Genomic DNA, 20586 nt, shown 5'->3' with positions numbered 1-20586 from the left:
GAATGTGGATCAGGAGACTCTAGACTGAAATCTCAGTGCTGCTGCTTGTTAGCTGTGTGACCTTGAGCTAGTTTCTTAATTTTTCTGAGCCTCAGTTTCCTCGTTTGTAAAATGAAAGTGGTGGTGGTGAGCTGGTTGGTATCTAAGGATTTTTATAGCTTTAAATCCTATGATTTCCCTTCTCCATAGTGATGGGATAGGAAAGGAGAAAGTTAAACATAACAGGTGGAGAAGGTTTGAGGTGGCTGGGAGAAAATACATTCCAGACTTGTTGCTTATAACCCACAGAATGGAGGAGCTTTTGGAGGATAATTGAGAATTATTTTATTCCTAAATTAACTCCTCTGAAATAGGTGAGGCAAACTATGCTTCCATCTCTGCCCTACAGAGGAGGAAACAGGTTCAGCCCAAGGTGGCTTATCTGGATAGTGCCAGAGATAGGACTTAGACAGGTCCTGAGACGCAGTGGGAAATGCTTCATAAATGCTTGTTGATTGACTGATTGATTGATGGGATGTGTGACATTTAGGGAAAGGACAGTAATGGGTCCTGGGCAAGGGTCCAGCTTGCTTTCCCCAGAGCACTGATCACCCCTCCCCCTCATCCTGAGGAAGCTGAAGCTAATCCCTCCCCCATGAGGCTTACTGTTGTGCCTCAGCTAAAAGTCACCTCTCCAGGGAGAAAGGCTTTGCCAGTATTTTAGGAGTGTGTTTATCTGGGCCCACCTGCGGTGCCCAGTTACGGCATAACATAAATATAACAATATTACCCCTGTGAGGAAAGGATCATATTAGGGGCTCCCAGGGGCTGTTCTTGAGAGAATGATTAGAAGCAGCAGATTACAAGGGCCTGAGGGAAATGCAGACAAACACACAGATGGTTTTGTGAAGTCCCAGGGGGCCAATAAGGAGGGAGACTGGGGATGGGGTGGGGTTTGGACAAAGCCTGGAAGGACGGAAATAATGTTCCTCAGTCATAGATTCAGAACTGCAATAGACCTTAGGGTGTTCAGCTTTCCTCATTTTACAGAGAAGGAAACCGGGATCTAAAGTGTTGAAGTGGCTAGACAAAACCCCCAAAGTCCTATGTGGTAGAGCCATGATCCAAACCTCTGGTCCTGACTCCAAGCCCAGGATGAGTCACAGAACTCCTCAAGTCAGAAATTCACAGTGATTAAGGAATAAGGGTTTAGTGGAAAGATTAATGCACTGGTGATTTAGATTAAGAAGAATCATTTTCAAATCCTGCTTCCTAATTGAGTGACCTTGGGCAATCTCATTTATAAATGAGAGGGATTGGGTTTGTTGATTCTCCTCTTATTCCTCCCTACTCCTTTCTCTACTACCTCAGCTCTACCTGGACCTCTGTCTCCCGGACTCATAGTCCTTTAAAGCCAGAAGGGACCTCAGATATCCTCAGCTGGTCTGACTTTCTCAATTTCCAAATGAGGAAACTGAGGTCCAGAACAGGAATTTTACAGCTAGTAAATGGGGAGAGCTAGGAACTGAACTCTGAATCTTCTGAGGACCCAAGTTCAAAACTTACCTCTGAGGCCTACTGTCAATCACCTCCCTGAGCCTCAGTTTCCTCATTTGTAAAATGGGGGAATAAGACTAGATGACCTTTTAAGTCCCTTTCAAAGCTAGATCTGTGATCCTGTGACCCTCAAATCCAATGTCCTTTCCACTCACTGAGCTGCCTCCTGCTGTGGTCAAACACATCAAATTTGGAGTCTCTGGCTCATCCCTGTCTTGTGCAGGAAGAAGATCCTCTCCCAACCTAGAGTAACCTCCCCCCTTTTCTTCATCATGTGTCTTTTTAGCTCTTTGTCCAAAATCACCTCCTCAGAGTTAAGTGCTAAGTGCTGTGCAGAGAACCATGTCCTGCCTTGCAGAGGTTTTTGTTGTTTAGTTGTTTCAGTTATCTCGGACTCTCCGTGACCCCATCTGGGGTTTTCTTGGCAAAGATACTGGAGTGATTTTGCTGTTTTCTTCTCCAGCTCATTTTATAGATGAGGAAACTGAGGCAAAGAGGTTGAAGTGACTTGCCCAGGGTCACACAGATAGTAATTGTCTGCAGCCAGATTTGAACTCAGGAAGATGACTGATACTCCTTGTCTGATCTTTCTAGACCTTTTCTTTCATAGAACCAATGTCCATATTGTGTAATACTCTTCCCCACTTGCTTGAGCTCCTCTTTGTGTGTTTTTGTCAGTCTATGTTCTGCCCCCTCCACGAGGCTGTGAGCTCATGGCTAGAACACCTTCTTTGAAAGCTCCCCGTCAGGACGAGGGTACAGATTTGCATGGGATCGGCTAAGGGAGCTCATTGACTGACTGTCAGTGAATGAGAGATAAGGGAAGAAGCTGCTAGGAAATGAGGAGAAGCAAGAAGGGAGAGGGTGACAAAGAGGCTAAGTTTGCCTCTGGAGCTTTAAAAAAAGATTATTATTGATATCTTTGGTTTTTATATCACTTTCATCTCTCAATATATCCCGCTCTCCCAGTAAAGCCATCTCTTACAAAAATAAGTAAAAGGAAAGAAATAGTTTAATAAAACCAACCAAATCTGCATTTTGTGCAATGTTCCATACCCAGTCTCTGACCGATGCAAAGAAGCGGGGGAAGGCACATTTTCATAGTTCTTTTTAGCGGCCATACTTGGTCACTATAATTTCCCACTATTTAGTTTCTGTTTTACTTTTCCTCTTTCCATTTACATTGTTGCCGTCATCCTATTCTGGCAACTATGTGGTGAAGTGGTTAGAGTGCCAAGTTTAGAGTCAGAAAGACTCATCTTCCTGTGTTCAAATCCAGCCTCAGACACTTACTAACTGGGTGACCCTGGCTAAGTCACTCCACCCTGTTTACCTCAGCTTCCTCATCTGAAAAATTAACTGGAGAAGTAAATGGCAAACCACTCCAGTATCTTTGCCAAGAAAACCCTAAATAGGGTCGTGAGGATTCGGATATGACTGAAAAATGACTGAATAACAGCAAACAGCAGTCTTCCCATATGTTGTTTTGCTGGTTCTGCTTACTTCACTTTGTATCAGTGTGTGTAAGCCTTCTGAGCCTTCTTTTTATTTTTATCTTAATTGTTTCTTTTGGTGTAGGTATGTTCTATTACAGTCACGTGCAACAATTTGTTTAGCCATTTTCCAATTTAGGGGAATCTACTTGGTTTCTAGTTCTTTGCTGCTATAAAAAATGCTGCTAATTATTTTTGGTGTATTCATAGGACTTTTCTTTTTAATTCTTGAACTCCCTGGGGTATATTCCTAGAAGTGGGATCTCTGGGTCAAAGTATATGGACATTTTAGTCACTTAGCATAATTCCAAAATTCTTTCCAGAATGATTGGACCAACTTACAGTTTCACTAGCAATAGTTTAGTATTACTGCCTTCTGAAGTTTTTTTAAAATTAATATGAACTTGACAAGTATTAATATACTTGAACATTTCAATATACAGAGAACAGAAAAAGAGGATTGTGAAACCAAGAATCTATAGTAAAGGTTTTTAAAAGCATATATTAAATTTATCATAATATGACCAACATTGTGTTCCATCCCCTTCTGAACTTTTATCTCTTTTCTGTATATTTTTAAATCTTTCATCGATGCTCTTTGGGGGTAGAGCATTACTTTTGCTCTATTCTGTAACCAAGGTTTTACTTCCCAAAACATAAAAGCCCTGCCTTGTTATTAAAAAAAATAAGTATAGTCAAGACATGAACAATGGAGTGTTTTTTTTTAAAAGAGAGAACTCTTCATCCTCAAATAGTAAAAATAGCTAGTGTGTATAGCACTGTATGATTATAAAAATGCATGTAAAATGCATTCCCTCATATAATCCTTGCTTTGACCCTTTGAAGTCTGAAGGAGAAGGATAAAATTATCTTGGTTTTACAGAAAACTTAAACTCTGAGTGATGACATGATTTGCCCCAGGTCACATAGCTATTAAGTAATAGAGTAGTAACTGAGGCAAATCTGAGATAGGGATCTGCTCACTGGACCACATCCAGGAGAGTGGGGAGAGCTCTGGTTTGGAATCTGAGGGCTCAATTTCAAATTCCGACACTGGTACTTATTGGTAATATGACCTTGGGGCAAGTAGGTTATAGAATCAGAAGATCTCAGATGTGGAAGGAGCCTCAGGGACTCATAGATTTACCCTTTAGTCCAACCCATATAGGAACAGCCAATCTCAGCCCCTCCTCTTACAAATGAGGAAACTGGCAAAACCCCAAGATCTTTTTTTAGATTCTTTCCATCCATGCTTCTCCCATATCGTGCTTCAGAAGTTAATTTTTAAGCCCACATGTAAGACTTAATAAGTATTAAAGTTCATGTTATTAGTTCCTAACTTAACCTATTGGCATTCTAATCTACTGAGATGTTTTCAGAGATTCTGACTGTCATCCAATCTGTTGGCTGTCCCTGCCAGCTTTGTGTGGTCTGCAATGAGATGAGTGTGATGTCTATACCTTTATCCAGTGACTAATAAAAAGGGTAGGCAGCACAGGACCAAGGACAGATCCCTGGGAAACTCAATTAGAGGCCTCCTGACAAGTTCAATTCAACCAACGTTTGTAAAGCACCTGCTAGCTATATGGCTTTGTACTAGGCATAAAGAAAAAGAGAAACAGCTCCTACCTTCAAGGAACTTACATTCTGCTGATGGGTCAGTAGAATGTGTATAGATACATTCAATATAAAATATTTGAGGTGAGAGAGATGATTAACACCTTGGGGTAATCAGGGAAGGCTTAACATGAAGTGGTACCTGACCTGAATGGGGAAGGGGTGTAAGGAGTCTCAGAGGTAGAAATAAGAAGGGAGGGCATTCCAGGCATGGAGAACTCATCTATTTCAATGCACAGAAATAAGAGATAGAGAACCAAGCTTGGGGAATAGACCAGCCTGGGACCTCAAAACTCATCTACATTGTCTCCTATTACCTCCTTCTAGTCAAAGCATTCCCTCTTACCATTGATATCATCCTCTCCATGAGCTTGTCCCTTTGATCATTCTCTCTCTCTCTCTCTCTCTCTCTCTCTCTCTCTCTCTTTCTCTCTCTCCCTCTCTCTCTCACACACACACATTCATTTGACTATTTACTTGTTCTTTCTGTCACAACAATGCTCAGGTCTTGCCCATGCTTAAAATAACACTTTCATCTCCTCAAGCCATTATACTGTATCATCTTATGTCTCTTCCACAACCAAATATTAATCATTTAATCAATTAATACATATTTATTTAGTGCCTACTATGTGCCAGATACTGGGCATACAAAGACATATGAAACAGTCCTTGCCTTCAATGAACTTATATTGAATGGTGGGAGACATGTACATATAATACATAAAATATGCACAAGATAAATACAAGGAATATTTAAGGAGTGGGGGAGATACTAGCGACTGAGATGATCTGCACAGGTTTCAAATAAGAGGTGGCATTTGAGCTAAGTTTTGAATGAAGGTAACGATTCTATTAAGTAGAGATGAGGAAGGAATGAATTCCATGCATGGAGGCCTGTGCAAAAGCACAGATTGATGGAATGTTGGGAGTGAGGACCAGTGAAAATCCCATTTGGCTGGACTGCATATAGGGTACAATGAAGGAATGCAATGTATCCTAATTCTGGAAAGGTAAGTTGAATTTAGGTTGTGAAAAGAATCAGTCCCCCATCACACTAACCTTCTTCTGTGGAAATATTTTCTACCCTCCTTCTCTTCCCACCCCCACACCATATGTAGCAGCTTTAACTAAGAAATGTGCAAATTGGAAAAGGTTGCGGGGTGGTGGTGTTGGTATGTTGTGTGTGAAGAACAGAAAAAAAAATCAGCTTGGCTGAATTGTAGAGTATTTAAAGAGGAATGATATATAATAAGTCTAGAAATATAGGTTACAGTCAGATTGTAAAGGTCTCAAAATGCCGAATAAAGAGATTGTGTTTTATCCTATAGGTAATAGAGAGCTACTGGAGTGTATTGAGTAGTTGAATGTCCTGGTTGGACCAAATGTCACTTTGGCAGCTCTGTGGAAGATGAATTGGAGAGAGACTTGAGGCAGGAGACTAATTAGAAGGCCATGGCAATAGTGTAGAGGCAAAGGTGATGATAGCCTAAAGTAGAATAGTACGAACAGAGACGAGAATGGATGGCAAGAGATGGTAGGGAAGAAGAAGTGATAAGATTTGGCAACTGACTGGTTATATAAGGAGTAAAGGATGATTCCGAGGTTTTGAACCTTTGAGACTGGAAGGATTGTGGCACCCTTGACACAAGTTTGGAAGAGTGGATTTTGGGGGGGAAAGACACTGAATTCTATTTTGTACGTGTTGCATTTGAGAAGCCTCCAGAATATCTGGATGAAAATGTCCAATATGTAGGTGGTGATTTAGGACCAGAGCTCAGGGGAGAGACTATACAAAATCATCTCCCACCGCCTCCATTTTCTCACCTCCCAGTCACTTCTTAAACCCTTGTATTCTGGCTTCAGACTTTACGATTCAACTGAAACTACTGTTTCCAACGTTGGCAATGATCTCTTAATTGTCCAGTGTGTTGTTCTTTTTCTGGGTGTTCGTTCTGCTTGATGTTCCTTCAGCTTTTCACAGTGTCAAACAACCCTTCTTCCTATATCCTCTCTCCCCCTTGGCTTTAGTCATACTGATCTCTCCTAGTTCTTCTGCATAGTTAACTTCTCCTTCCAAGAGGGTGTATACAATGTCTTCTCCAGTATCATCCCACCAGGTGTGAGTATCCTGACTGTGGCTCTGCACTTTTCTCTTCTCTCTGTACTCCCTCTATCCACATCCTCTTCAGTTCCCATGACTTTATTGATGTAGGCAAACAACTCATAAATGTATGTATTTTATACCTTAATCTTTCTTCTGCTTTTCAGTCCATTATCACCAGCTATCTGCTGGACAGCTCCATTGATGTCCTATTGATATCTCAAACTCTACATGTCCAAAAGAGAATTAACTCATCACCTTCCCTACTAAACCCATTCTACTTTCAAATCTCTTTGTATATGCTAAGGTCTCCACTATCCTTCTCCACCATCTCCACCATCCACCATGCTGACAACCTTGTAAATTCCTTGAGAGCAAGGATTGTTTTGTTTCTGTTTTTGTGTCCTCAACACTTAGCACAGTGCTGGCACATGGGAGATATTTAACAATGGTTGTTGACCAATTGACTTTTCCCTCTTCTAAACCATCCATATCTAATCAGTTGCCAAGTCTTATGAATTCTTTCACATCAACTTTTTCATTCATCTTCTACTCTTTGATCATAAGACCACTATTGAAATTTAAGTTTTCAACACCTCTCACATGGACTCTTGCAGTATTCTCCTAATTTTTTCTCATTTCTAGTCTTCTCTCCAATCCGTCACAGCTTCCAAATTAATATCGCCATGATATAGGCCTGACCTCCTTCTCCTGCTTAAAAATATTCAGTGGCTCCCTGTTGCCTTTAGAATAAAATACAAACACCTCAGCCTGCCATTCCAAGCCTTCCACAATCTGACTTCAATCTACCTTTCCAGACTTAATTCATATTATTCCTCTTCTTGTACTCTACATTCAAAGGTGATATGGAACCATCAACAATGTTCTTTGGGTGCTGCCACCATTGAACCATTTTCAAAGTTACCTAATTGTTCTAGCCTTGACTTTAGAGATTCTCCCAATCCTCTCATTTTATAGGTGTGGAAACTGATGCCTAGTGAGGCAAACTTCTCTCCTCTGTTTCTTCATAATTTTAGAACAATGATAAATAATAGCTTCTAGGTTTACCAAGCACTTTATATACATCGTATCTATTTTGATACAGGTACTGTTGTAAAGAAAGTGCTTTATTAACCTTAAGCTGCTGAAGATATGTGAGTTGTTGTTCTTTGTTAAACATCTGGGGCACAGTGACTAGTATATGGCTGGGAGCCAAAGGCTTGGATAGCGTCTTTGGTAACATTTCCATTTATGATTGAAAGTAGCAATTCTGGCTTTAAGAAGAGGAGAGGACATGAGGTCTAAAATTCAAGAAAAATGGAATTAAGATGCAAGCAAGAAAAAACATTTTCAACTTCTGGTGGTGAGGAATATATTGCTTGCAGGAAAACGAGTCTATATCCATTCTGATAGGTCTCTGATGACTCCCAGGACCATGAGACATATACAAAAGTTGATAGTATCATAGAATTTCGAATTGGAAGGGACCTCAGAGATTATGTTGCTCATGATTACACAGGTATTAATGATAATTCGTAGTTCTGGGTCACTTTAAAGTCTGCAAAGCCATTTTCCTCACAATAACTCTGTAAGGTATTAGTTTAAATAGTATTGCCCCCATTTTACAGATGAGGAAACTGAGGCTCTGAGAGGCTGTGAGTTACCCATGATTTTATATATAATAAGTAGCTCAATCAAAATTTGAACACAAGTCCTATGACTCTAAACTGAGTTCTTTTCAGTAAAGCAGGGGCTGAGGAATCAGACAATTCCCTACTCTACCTTCCTCTCATTCTCTCACAATCTCCAAATATAGGCTCAGCCCATTTTCTGGCTCCCACCAGTAAAGGATGTGGCTTGTGTTTGAACTCAATTCTCCAGCAAGATTAAAAGTAAAAATGTGGAAGAGAAAAATCTATCCTGACAAGTAGAATAGAGGAGAGTGGAGCCTAGACCCACCGATGCTGCCACAAAGGGGTTTGGAGGCATGGGGTGGAGGGTAAACCAAGTCTAGTTGCCATAAGGAAAATACATTAGATTGGGAGTCAGAAAAACTGGCACCTTATCCTATATCTGCCATCTATTAGTTATGTGACATGGGCAAATCACTTAACTTCCTTGGACTTTGACTCCTCAGTTGTCAGAGTAGGTAGTATTACTTTCCCTGTCTTCCTTAAAGGTCTGGTGTGAGAACTGGATGAGGTAATGTATTCAAAAGCACTTTGTAAGGCACTGTAAGCTGTCAGTGGTTATTAGCATCATTATTAAAACCCAGCTGGACTATCACATCACTTGGGCTTCCCACAGAGCTTGGGGCTCCAGAGTGGGGACAGGATGTATGTGTGTGTGTGTGTGTGTGTGTGTGTGTGTGTGTAAGGCACTTTGCCCAGGAATTCCAGAATAAGCCTTCTCCACCTTCTTTACTGGGACACTGTGAGACACTAAGGAAAAATCCTTGTGTGTCTTGATATTTGGAGTCTGACCAGTTCCTCTTCTTTTCCAATATTTGACCAGGAGGCAGGTGGGTGCAGGTGCAGAGAGAAGAGGGAGGTAGTAAAGGTGAAAGTTTTTGAAAAATATGTAGTACTATGTAATTATAAGTGGTATATCATCATCATCATCAACATCACATCATCACCATCACAACCACCATCATTATCAGTGATCGTGGTGGTGGTGGTAGTATTCTATGGTCTTGTTGTTCAGTAGTTTTCACTTGTGCCTAACTCTCTGTAACCCCATTTGGAGTTTTCTTGGCAGAGATACTGGAATGGTTTGCCATTTCCTTCTCCATCTTATTTTCCAGATGAGGAAACCAAGATAAACAGGGTTAAGTGACTTGGTCAGGGTCACATAGCTAGTAAGTATCTGAGGCCAGATTTGAACCCAGGTCTTCCTGACTTCAAGCCTGGCACTGTATCCATCCACCTATAAAATGTCAATTCCCTCCTTATTCAGCATCTTCTCTTTGAGAGATGCTATCCTAGGAGAAGGAATGGGTGGGTAAAATTCACAAGAAGTCAAGAAATGATTTCTGACCTTAGTAAGCTCTTAATCTGATGGGAGAGAGATGGATGCTATGCTTGGGGAGCTCTGAACCTAATATTATAAAAAAGGTATATTTTGAATACTATACACCCTTGAACTTAAAGTCATCCCCCTCCAATCAAAAATGAAATGGAGTATTAAAGAGATGATTTGTAGGCACTTATAATAAGGGTGATCACCAGGGACCACCATGATTGGGCTAGTGCCAAGACAAAGCCATGTTGGATTAATAACTTGATTCAGTTCTTTGGCGTGGTTGTTTACTAGACTGACAAATCAGGGAGTTGATGGGCAAATAGCCCTTCTGGCTTCAAGGGAGACATTTAATGTTTCCTAGTGATGTCTTTGTGGACAAGATGCAGTGATATTTAGAACTGGAATTAGGGGCAGCTAGGTGGTGCGGTGGATAGAATGTCTGGTCTAGAGTCAGGAAGACTTGAGTACAAATCCTGCTTCAGACACCTAGTAGCTGTGTGACCCTAGGCAAGTCACTTCACCCTCTTTGTCTCAGTTTCTTCATCTGTAAAACAAACTGAGAAAGAAATAGCAAACCATGCTAGTACCTTTGCCAAGAAAACCCTTAATGGGGTCATAAAAAGTTGGACGTGACTGAAAAGTGATTAAACAACACTTAGCTGTGTGACCCTGGGCAAGTCACTTAACCCTGTTTTCCTCAGTTTCCTCATCTGTAAAATGAACTGGAGAAGAAAATGGTGAACCATGCCAGTACCTTTGCCAAGAAAACCCAAAGAAGGTTGTGAAGAATCAGAAACGACTAAAATGTCTGAACAATAAGCTGGAATTAGCATGGTGACTGAGATCAGCCTAGAGAATTGCCAGAAAGTCTCAGAATTAGGAGAGACCTCAGGGGCCATGTCATCTAACCTATACCTGAGTAGAAATCCCCTCTGTAACATCTCTGACATCCTGAGGAAGTTCATTCTGCCTTTGGACATGTCTATTGAATTTAAATCCCAGCCCTGCCGCTTACTTCCTATTTGACTCCGGGCAAATCACTTAACCTCTCTCCATCTCAATTTCTTCATCTGCAAAATGAAGGAATTGGACTGGATGACCTCCGGGGCCCACTCAACTCTCAGTCTTTAAACTCTGAACCCAAACTACTAGGAAGCTTTTCCCAATATTGAGCTCAAATTAGCCTCTGTGCAGTATTTACCTCGTTTCCCGTTCTGCCCTCTGGGGTCAAGAAAGAAAAATTCCTTTCCAAAGGGATGGCCTTTCACACAATTTAAGTTGTCTGTCATGTGCCCATAGACTTTCTCTTCTCTAAGGCAAACATCCTTAGTTTCTTTCATCCATCTTCATATGGCACAAGTCCCATCATCTTCCTGGTCACCCTCCTCTGAATGTGATGTAGGATGTCAGTGTCCCTTCTGAAATGCGGTTCCTAAAAATAAACTATACTCACATAGAGAGACATACATATATGTGTATGTATATATGTATATGTGTGTGTGTGTGTGTGTAGATAGATAAATAGATAGATATAGATGGGGGGGAAGCTAGGTGGCACAGTGGGTGGTAAGCCAGCCTTGGAGTCAGGAGGACCTTAGTTCAAATCCAACCTTAGACACTAAGCAGCTGTGTGACTCTGGGCAAGTCACTTAACCCTGTTTGCATCAGTTTTCTCATCTGTAAAATGAACTGGAGAAAGAAATGGCAAGCCACTCCAGTATCTTTGCCAAGAAAACCCCAAATGGGGTCATGAAGAGTTGGACGTGGCTGAAACAATTGAAAAACAAACATATATACATATATATGTATGTGTGTGTGTGTATGCATACATATATATATACATTATATATGTATATATATGTATGTATGTTTTGACCGTAGAAAAATGCCTTGTTGCCAACACTATACTTCTCAATGCAACCTCTAATTGATTAAGTTTTTTTCTTTTTTTTGGCTCCCATTTCACATTATTGAGCTTGCAATCCGCTAAGACCTCCAGATCTTTTTTATATGGATTGCTCTGTAGCCATGTTTCCCCTATCTTGTACTTGTGTAAAGTTAATATTTGAATGCAAGTGTAAGACTTTATATTTACGCCCATTCAATTTCATCTTATTACATTTGACACAATATTCTATCCTGTCAGGACATACTGCTCAGTGTGGATGAGGTGATACCTGGTGGCAGAGAGGAGGCCACATAGCTCAACTCTTATTTTACTTTTGTGTCCTTTGCCATGGAGGATGACCTTTGGAATGGAAAAGAGGTAACAAATATGGGCTGCATCATTGATTTAAAGAACTTTAGAAGAAACCTTGAAGGCCATCTAGTCCAACTTCGTCATTTTATAAATGAGGAAACTGAGGCCAAGAGTGGTTAAGCGATTTGCCCAAGGTGATCCAGGTAGTGATAAAGGTAGGATTTGAGCCTAGTCTCTGCCCAAATCCAATGATCTTCCCGCTGTGCCGTTCTTATAGGTTAATAATGGGAATTTGGTGCCCAAGGCGCAAAGGGAAATAGTTATAAGAACATGTTACTATCCTTGATGAGTCCCAAGCCACCAGGAATGAATTACATTCCAGAGTAGTGAAGGAAATGGAAGATTGTTGCTGAACCAACATCAGTGATTTTTGAAAAATCATAAGAATGGAAAGCTTGATGTAAGATGGAAGAAGGTCAAATATTCTGATTTAAAGAAAAAAGAAATTAAGAGAATGAAGTCTGCAAGACTCGGATAAAGGCGTAAGTCATATGCTCATCAAATTTGTAGCTGGTGAACAGCTGGGAGAAATAGCTAACACATTAGATAACAAAGCCAGGATTTGAAAATATCTGGACAGGCCAGAACCAATGTTCTGAATTGGATAAGAGGAGACAAGATGTTTCTTGAATTGAAATTTAATAGAGATAAATGTAAAGTTTTACACTTAGGTTCAAAAAAGCCAGCTTAATAACTACACAATGGGGAGGTTAAATAGCCATTTCCATTAAAGAGATATTGAAGTTTTATTGACCTATAAATACAAGTATGTCAACAGCATGATATGGCAATGAAAGCTAATGCAGACCTTTTTTTTTGTGGCATGGGGGAAGAGAGGGCAGATCTTTGACAGTGAAGTGATTTCTTGGAGTACAAACTTCCTCTACCAATGCAGGTCAGCAATTCTTCTCTATCTGTAGTCTTAGAAAGAAGGGAGGGAAAGGAAGGGGATGAATATTTATGTAGAATCTACTGGCACTTTGCTAAGCACTTAGCAAATAGTATCTCATTTGATCCTCGCAACCCTGGGAGGTACGTGCAGTTATTTTTGCCATCTTACAGTTGAGGAAAATAAAGCAAATGGAAGTGAAGTGACTTGCCCAGGGGGGAGGGTCACACAGCTAGTAAATGCCTGAGGCCCGATTTAGAGAGCTGCTGGGAGGTGGGGAAGGATGGGTTGGGCAGCTAGGTGGCCCAGTGGATAGAGTGCAGGGCCTGGAGTCAGGAACTCACCTTTCTGAGTTCAAATCTGGCCTCAGACTTTTACTAGTTATGTGACCCTGGGCAAGTCACTTAACCCTGTTTGCCTCAGTTTCCTCATCTGTAAAATGAACAGGAGAAGAAAATGGCAAACCACTCCAGTATCCTTGCCAAGAAAACCTCAAATGGGGTCATGAAGAGTTGAACAGGATTGAAACAACTTAACAACCACAGTCTCACCGCTAGTTTGCTTCAGAGACAGAACTTCAATCTAGGTTTTTCTGACTCCCAGGCCAACCTTCTGTCCATTACACTGTGCTGCTTCTCAATGTCTAATGGAGGAATCGTGTCTGGAACAAAGAAAGTGGTGTTTTCATTGTCTTCTGCCCTCGTTGGATGACATCTGGTGATTCTGGGACTTTGTTGGAGGTTGGCATCAACCCTTAATCACTGCTCTGAGTCCTGACATCACTTTTTAGGAAGGACATTAACAACCTGGAGTGTGTCTAGAGGATAGTTACCAGGATGATGACGGAATCACAGACTGGGCCACACAGGGACCAGCTGAATCAGCCCCTGGGTAGTGCAGTGGATAAAGGCCTGTAGAACATGGTGTCAGGGAGACCAGAGTTCAAATCCTGCCTCAGGTACTCCTTAGTTGTTGTGACCCTAGGCAAGTCACTTCACCTCTCTGTGCCTCAGTTTCCTCATCTCTGAAATGGGGATAATAATAACACTTCACAGAATTATTGTGAGGATCAAATGAGTTAACATATATAAAGAGCTTTGTAAACTTCAAGGTATTATGTAAATGCTAGTTATTCTTGTTGCTGTTATCATTATTATTATTGAAGGGATGACAGATACTTATCCTAGAGAAGACTCCAGGGACCTGATAGCTGAATTTAAATATTTGAAGGACTATTAGGTAGAAGAGAAATTAGACTTGTTCTGCATGACCCTAAAGGGAAGAACTAGGAGTAGTGAGTAGAAGTTATTGGAATGTAGATTTAGGTGAAGAAAAAAAAACTTTCTGGCAATTAGGGCTGCTAAAAAAATGGAGGTTGTGAATACCCTGTTGTTGTTCAGTCGTTTTTCAGTTGTGTCTGACTCTTGGTGACCCCATTTGGGGTTTTCTTGGCAGAGATACCAGAGTGGTTTGCCATTTCCTTCTCCAGCTCATTTTCCAGATGAGGAAACTGAGGCAAACAGAGTGAAGTGACTCACCCAGGGTGACACAGCTAGTAAGTGTCTGAGGCTGGATTTGAACTCAGGTCTTTCTGCCTCCAAGCCTCACACTCTATCTCTTGATTACTGTATTACTAGAGATTTTTAAGCCTTGGAATGACCACTTCTTGGGGGTCGTGGAATAGTTAATTTGAACTAGATGACTCCCAAGGACCCACCTCCCAGCTTTAGGTTTCTTTCATTCTGTGATGTGTAGGAAACAGTCCCTGCTTTGGGGGGATTTCTCTTCTCATGGATAAGGGTGAGCAGGGCTTGTCTGTTGTCATCCAGACCTTCCCTCCCGTTTCCTTCAGGCCTCACCTGGTTTCCTGTAGGCATCAGAGCCCACGGCCCAGACTCATCTGCATGACTGCCTGAATCACATGTACCAAGGAAGCTAAATTGGGAGGTGTTGCCAACACCATGACAACGGATATAATACTAGTCAGGCCCATGAGGGTGAGAACAGGGAGCAGAGGAGTTGAGGAGAGAGAGCTTCACAAAGGCTGAGGAGGCCATTTATGAGAATGAAGGTGGAGGGGGACCTTGAGTTGGCTTCTGGGCCAGGGGACCAAGAGGCAAGGGTTGAAGCCGAGAGAGGCCCAGAGGGAAAGGATCCTGAGAAAGTGATGCTATTTCAGGGACTCTGGGCATTTCACTTTAATTCTTTCCCAGTCAGAAATGCCTCTTCATGAGGCCTGATTCCGAGAGTCAGGACTCTGGGGTTCAGTTGGCAATTGACCTTTGAACTTGCTCTGTGTCCTCAGACACTACTGTTTCCTTCTGTGGACCTCAGTTTCCTTCCTTTCCCAGCAAGGTAGAAGATATATTTAATTTTGATTTCCTTTATGTTCGCTGGGTACCAAGCGTTGTTCTGGGTACAGGGAAGCCTTAGAGAGAAAGAGATATGGTCACTGCATCTAGGGTTGATAGAATGCTGGGCATGGAGTCAGGAAGACCAGAGTTCAAATTTCACCTCAGATACTTACTGGGTGTGATCTTGAGCAGGTCACTTAACCTTGGTTTGCCTGTTTCCTCACCTGTAAAACAAGGATAATAATACTATCTACTTCCCAGAATTGTTGTGAGGATAAAATTAAATAATATTTGTAAAAGACCATATAGCACAGTGCCTGGCATAATATATACATATATACATATGCATACGTATAGTATATGCTACGTAAAGGCTAGCTATTGTTGTTATTGTTGTTATTATTATTATTATTGTTATTATTATTATCATATTGCCTTCTGGAAACAATTTATCAGTCATATTAACTCCAGTACCCATGAACCCAGCTTAACTTGGAGTCAAAGGACCAAGATTAGAATTTTGGCTCTGCCACTGACTAGCTATGTGACCTTGAACAAAACGTGACCTTCCCTGGACCTCAAATTCCTCATTGGTAAAACTAAGGGTTTTGGCTGGATAATCTCTTATGTCCCTCTTAGCTTTAAATCCTATGATCCTATGAATTAGGGGCTAAGATGATGGTGTGTGCAATCAAGTGTGAAACAAGCTAGGAATTCTGTAGAAAGTCAGAGGAGGGGGGGCTATTGAGGGCTGCAGTAGTCAGGAAAGGATTTATAGAAAAGAAAAAAGGTGGGACTTGAGTTGGGAGACTTGAAGCTGGCCCCTTGTTTACTTCTCTAGGACCTGGGGAAGGGGCGAGGCAGTGGGAATGGATTCAATTGGATTAAATAGAAACACACAGATTCTCTAAAACAGTATTGATCTCCTGGGACCCCGTCCTTCTGGGTCTCTCTTGGTCTTCTTTCTTTCCTGTGTCTTGTGCTCCCTGGCCTGGGGCAGAGGGAATTTTAGAGCCCTCACTAACTAGGGGTGCAGTCCCAGATCTCCGTCTGATTGGGGATTGCAGTCCTGGATCTCTGTCTGATTGGGGATTGCAGTCCCAGATCCTGACTGACTGGGAATTGCAGTCCCGGATCCTGACTGATTGGGGATTGCAGACTCAGGTCCCTCGTTGATTGGGAGGGCAGTTTTGAGCCTTGACTGTTGGGGAGGGTCTGAGAATCATAAGTTTTAGAACAGTAAGGGTTCTTAGAAGCCACCTAATACCAACCCTTTCATTTTCTAGATAAGGAAAATGGGATCCATGGAGGTTAAGTGACTTGTTTTACGTTTACACAGCTAGTAAATCTCAGAGGTGAGATGCAAACCAAGGTCTTCCCTACTCTAAGTTCAGCATTCTATTCACATTGAACTTCTGTTCAGAGCCGCCTGCCCCCAATAGAGGGGCAGCTGAGACCTGCCACTGATAAATAAGCTGGCCTCTCCATCATCAGCACCGCCACCATCCCAAAGTCCCCTCTGGTCCCCAGGCATTAGTGCGGCTCATTGCTTGTTCTCATGCAAGGTGGCTGAGATGCATGCTTAGCTGATTTCTCTCTCAGCTGGCTCGATCCCTGTCCAGGGGCCTTAATGCTGTCTGGCTTCATTTCTTTTTTCCAGATCAGGGCTCTGCCCTTTGAAGTTTTCGTGAATGGTGGATGGAAAAAAGAGTTTTGATTAATTAAGCTCTTCTCCCCATTCTCCCCATTCCCTCCTCCCTCCTCATGATCCCTCCCCAGACTCAGGGCAGATGCTAGGGATTTAGACAGGCTTTGCTCAAGTAGGAGAAAGTAGTTGGAATTGAGTTTATTGATCATCTCTCAGAGAAAATGCCTTCCCCATCCCTGGCACAGAGACTCTACCACCTGCCACAAACTGTTCTGTTTTGTGCAGTCCCAAAGAGAAAGACCAGGACCAGCTTCCTACTGCAGGGGATGGGAACCAGCTGTTCACCAACGCTACTGAGCTCCAGGCATAAGGAAATAGGTTGGCCTCACAGCAAGAGGGATTAAAGTTAGACTTCTGGAATAACCCACCCTGCTTATGGGATATTGGGGCTGGCTGATCTAAGTGCAGCTGTGGAGTCCATACCTGAAGGAGTCTGTGACAGAATCTTGAAGGAAAAGATCTCAGACAGAGAAAGGGTCTGGTCTGGAAACCCTTGAAACCAGCCTAGCCCTTCCTGGGGTTGTAATGGAAAAAGCATTGGTATTAGACCTGAGTTTCCATCCTGGCTTTGATCCGTAATCACAGTGTCACTCTGTGCATGTTAATTGAGCCCCCCAGACTTCTGCAGTTTGACCTGCAAAATGGAGAGAACACTTTCTCTGAAACAATTGTGCTGGAAATGCTTTATTTAAGTCCAATGTGCTATATAAATGTGAGCTAGAATTGTTATACTCCATGTGTATCACTGGGTCTGGCTTCACTTCACTGCTCTGCTGGCTGCTCCTTCTCTCTCACTATACGTCAGGCTTCAGTCTGGATCTGAACACCCCCTTTCTTCCCCTTAGTACACCCAGAGCACCACGACAGAGGCTGGATTTTCCAGAAAGGACTTTTTTTTCCCTTCCAGCACTAAAGGGAAAGACAGTAAGATAAATCGGACTAACAGAGCCCAGAATTGTTGGGTTAGTGCACAGGAATCTTATTTTAAGATGCTGCTGTTACTGTTATCACCACCATCACCCCTACTCCCACCCCCAACCATACCCTCCCCTACTGCACATACCCACTCATACTCACACCCTTCACATCACCAGCTCATCTCCTCACATATCTGCTCCCTCCCTCTCTCTATCCTCCCTCCTCACCCATTACTACCACCACCATTACTAACTACTTTTTTTTTTTTTTACTAACTACTACTTCTATAGCACCTTAAAGCTCGCAAAGCTCTTTCCAACCACAGAGAAAAGCATAGCTTCTGTGATTGCCTAACCCCATTCCCATATCAGGGCCTGGACTTATCACAGAATGATATGGTATAGTGGAAAGAATGTTCATCTGGAGTCAAAAGACTTGAGTTCAAATCCTGATTGCCACTTTTTTTTACTTGTGTGACCTGGGACAAATTGCCTAACCTCTCTGGGCCTCATTTTCCTCATCTCTAAAGGGATGGAGTTGCATTGGATGGTTTCTGAGGTCCCTTCCAGTTCTGATGGAGCTCTGATCCTGTGACGTGGCTCCTACTGGAGAAACCCCTACACATGGGTCTCGGCAGTGGTGTCCCAAGTCAGAGTTTCTTTCTATTTTTCATCTGGTGCTTCCTAAGAACTTCTGGGTTCAGGGCTTTAAGGCACCATGAATTCTACAAATTGTCTCTATCCACCTGCAGTCAGGAAAGGATTGGTGGATTTCTGGGCAATACTGCAGGTGTTGGCTGAGAGAAATTCAGCTGGAAAGCAGGAGATGGACAAGATCATCCAAGTCTACTAGGTTGCCTATTTGTTTTCCCTTTGAAGTGATAGTCAAGAAAATAGAAGGCATGCCAAGTGAAGTATTGGGTTGAAAGTCCCATGAAGTCGCTATGTGTGTGTGTGTGTGTGTGTGTGTGTGTGCGTGTGTGTGGTTGTCAGTTGTGGACACAGGTGTTCAAACTCCTGATCAACCCACGGGCAGTAGGACTGGCTACTTCCAAGGGTAAGTACTGGTCAGACTGAGATGCCTTACCCCAGTCCCCTTACTTCCAACAAAGAACTTTGGTTTTAGAGTTAGGCATCCTGGATTTCACACCCAACTCTTTGACTTTGGGTAAGTCACTGAGCCTCAGTTTCCTTATCTGTAAGATGAAAGGACTAGACTATCGCAAGGTGAAAGGGCAAGGGATTTTTAAGATCTCTTCCAGCTTTAAAATTTCTGACTCTACATGCCAATTCCTTTCCAGAGCAGAGGATCGTGGGGGTTCGCAGATTCCTCTTTGGGTTGGCATGCCATCTGGGGACTTCGTGCTGGGGCTGGCATACTGAAGGAAACTGGCACCTGGATAGAGCTTGGCAGCTGCCTTGTTCTAAATGCTGCATCTCAGTGTGGGGCCGTGAGGAAATCGAGTGAGTAATGACTGAGGCACAGAATTGAAAAGCAAGATCACTGTGGGACTGTGAGGAAGGTCTGAGAAGCTGGAGGTGCTGTAATGGGGATGGTGTTATTGTTATTGATGGCAGGAGGGATGTCCCAGGCCCAAGGAGGGAACCTCTGGAGGAGGAAGGGATAGGAATTAATTGTAAGGGGAGGAGAAGAAGGAAGGAAACTGGCCTTGACTCGTTGTCTACTGCCCTCGTTTTGACCCTTTCACCCTCAGTTTCATCTTCGTATCCTGAGTTCTGGCCCCATTATTCATTCAACAAGTCTCTATTGAACATCACCAAAGGCTTACATTTATATTGAGTGCTCAGGTTTACAAAATTCCTTACTCCTTTCAGCCCTGTGAATTAATTAGTATATGTGTGTGCGTGTATATGTGTATATACATATACACATGTGTTTACATATATTACATATACACACATGTGCATACTCATAAACATACATACACATATATGTAGATATACACACTGTATATACATACATCATATATACATATACACACATGTATATACATACTACACGTATATACACACATTCATATATATGTATATACATGCTATATGTGTATATATACATACTATATATACATATTTTATATATATATATATATACACACACACACTTTTTAAATTTATATTTTGCACATGAGGAAACTGAGACATAAAAAGGAGAAGTCACTTGCCCAAGGTGGTAGAACTAGGATTTGAATCCAACTCTTCTGAACCTAAGTCCAATGTTTTTTCTTTTATTGTTGTTGTTGAGTCTCTTCAATCGTATCCAACTCTTCATGACTCTATTTTGGGGTTTTCTTGGCAGAGATACTGGAGTGGTTTGCCATTTCCTTCTTCAGCTCATTTCATAGTTGAGGAAACTGAAGCAAATAGGGTTAAGTGACTTGCTCAGGGTCACACAGCTAGTAAATGTCTGAGGCTGGATTTGAACTCAGGTGGTCCGGACTCCAGGCCCAGCACTCTATCCACTGCCCCACCTAGCTTCCGCAGCTGTTTTTTCTACCATACCGTAACACTTGCATGTATATATAATAAGACAGAATCACAGAACCTCAGAATTGTAAGGTCCTCGGTGGAATCCTCTCAATATGCCTTTTTCTGAAAATCTGTGGGTTTTTTTTTGTTTGTTTTTTTAAAGTTCCAATCTACCTTCATGGGATCATAGGATTTAG

General features: G+C 42.0%; 1 protein-coding gene across 2 annotated transcripts in view; it reads left to right on the top strand.

Annotated features, from left to right (window-relative positions):
- The window catches only part of ADORA1 (adenosine A1 receptor), a 53598-nt gene that overhangs the window by 11591 nt on the left and 21421 nt on the right, over positions 1-20586 (top strand). Inside the window, exon 1 of one of the 2 annotated variants that reach the window (XM_027870738.1) lies at positions 19255-19366. The exons of the other annotated variant lie outside the window; for it this stretch is intronic. The gene's annotated coding sequence lies outside the window, so the exon portion shown is untranslated. Of the gene's footprint in view, positions 1-19254; positions 19367-20586 lie in introns of those variants that run through there. 2 annotated transcript variants of the gene reach the window in all.

This window comes from Vombatus ursinus, unplaced genomic scaffold, assembly GCF_900497805.2.
Source record: "Vombatus ursinus unplaced genomic scaffold, bare-nosed wombat genome assembly UNPS02014798.1, whole genome shotgun sequence".
Lineage (NCBI taxonomy): Eukaryota > Metazoa > Chordata > Mammalia > Diprotodontia > Vombatidae > Vombatus > Vombatus ursinus.
This window is presented reverse-complemented; position numbering and strand designations above follow the sequence as displayed.